This window comes from Mus pahari, chromosome 2, assembly GCF_900095145.1.
Source record: "Mus pahari chromosome 2, PAHARI_EIJ_v1.1, whole genome shotgun sequence".
NCBI classification, from domain to species: domain Eukaryota; kingdom Metazoa; phylum Chordata; class Mammalia; order Rodentia; family Muridae; genus Mus; species Mus pahari.
Genome location: NC_034591.1, coordinates 124,038,755 through 124,040,684, shown reverse-complemented (window position 1 = coordinate 124,040,684; position 1,930 = coordinate 124,038,755). Strand labels below are relative to the sequence as shown.

Here is a 1,930-nt window from a genome sequence, read left to right as displayed (position 1 = left end):
AATACCCTCCAATATTTTTAATTGGTTTGTGAGATCAAAGGCTTCTATATGATTTTCTGCACATCATTTGTTTGGGTTAGCTTTTTTCTTACTCCTGATTTTTCCATTCTCCCACGTTCCTTGCTATTTAAGCTTATTAATTCTCACTATTCTATCCCTCTACTTTCATTTTACCTCTAATCTATTCTTACTTATAATCTACTACTGCCTTACTGGTTCCCAATCTCTGCCCCTTGCTAAGTTGTCTTTCTTTCTTTCTTTCTTTCTTTCTTTCTTTCTTTCTTTCTTTCTTTCTTTCTTTCTTTCTTTCTTTCTTTCTTTCTTTCTNTTTCTTTCTTTCTTTCTTTCTTTCTTTCTTTCTTTCTTTCTTTCTTTCTTTCTTTCTTTCTTTCTTTCTTTCTTTCTTTCTTTTCTGTCTGCCTGTCTGTCTCCCCTCCCCTCCCCTCCCCTCTCCTTCCCTTTCATTTCTTACCTCCCTTCCCTCCCTTCCCTCTTTCCTTTCTTTCTCTCTTTCTCTTTCTTTTTTTTACTATCTTAAACACTTTATTGCTATGGTACATTAGAATGATAAAGCACAACAATTCCAGCGTTTATAGCTTTTGTTCACAAAGAACTGGTTGAGAAAAGGAATTTCTTATTGTTCAGGGGACATAGCAGGGCATAGGAACACAAATATCCCTGATGATCAGGACAAAGAGGCTGAGATGATCATAACTGAGTACTAAAAATGCTTTAATATTTAGTGTTGTGGAGTCACATGTCACTGTGGAACCTCTGCCAAATTTGGAGAAAATGAAATCTGCCAAATAAAAGAAAAGGAAACAGGTCATGAGATTGAGAACCCTCTGGGTAGCTCTGATTTCTGGCCTGGAATTGTTTGTTGACCTGACCTGGAGCTGTGAAGATAGAGCACAAGTACATGATGTTTATACAGATGGAGAGCCATAGACCCACTGCTCCAGCCCATGAGACTTTGGAAAATGACATCACAAAGAGCCATGAGAAAAAGGAACAGCCACTTAAGTGTGTGCCTGGATGGCAGCATATAGTAATACCCAGTAAACATCCAATTACTGACCTGTTCATGCTACTGCCTTCTGTGAAGCAAGTTGGAACTTATCAGGGAATTAAAATCCAAAAGAGGAGAGGAAAGACAAGAACATGCCATGCTGTTTGTGGTTTGAGTTTTCTCAAAAGGTTGGTCCCGGGACTGATGGTGACAGCCTGGACCATGATGAAGAGACAGTTGGTACAGATGGAGAGGCCACAGGCAACCCTTTCTATATAAATTAAAGTTTTACAACCAACATCATGTAGGAAGTTTCTGATGTAAAAACTTGTGGCTATGTTTCTGACCCCTATGCAATAAATAATGATTGTGTTTACAAAATCTAAGTGGATGAGAATAACATGTATAATTTTGATCTCAGGACCCATGATGATTACATACAAATGTCTCACAAATAATATGTTGCTTCCTAAAATTCCAAGTCTAATAAGTGAAAGAAAAATTATTCCCTCAATGAGATCACTCCAAATCATCTTCATGCTCAGAGCTAGGAAAACCTTTTCAGAATCATAAGGAAGTAACATGATATAGTTCATGCCTGTGGGTTTTCTGTTTTCTTTAGTGAAATGAACTGTGTATTATGTAAATGCAGAGTTCTTTGCTGAAAGTTTCCTGATTTTTGTTCTTGGACCTTCTCTTCTTGCTTCTACAGACACGGAGATGATGATGTTGACAATTAGACATGAGCACCGTGTTGATGCCTCCAAAGAAGGTAGTTCTTTATATTCTTCATCTCTAAGCATTTTTCCATGAGAACACCCAAATAAAGGACAGCATCCTACAGTTTCCAACTCATGATATTGAACATTAGATGCTTCTCATCTCAGATCCTCTTTGCAGTCGTGTACACACTCATTTCTC

At 37.6% G+C, this 1,930-nt stretch overlaps 1 pseudogene; it reads right to left on the bottom strand.

Annotated features, from left to right (window-relative positions):
- Positions 1 to 641: 641 nt before the first annotated feature.
- On the bottom strand, positions 642 to 1,660 carry LOC110317320 (annotated as a pseudogene).
- Positions 1,661 to 1,930: the final 270 nt, after the last annotated feature.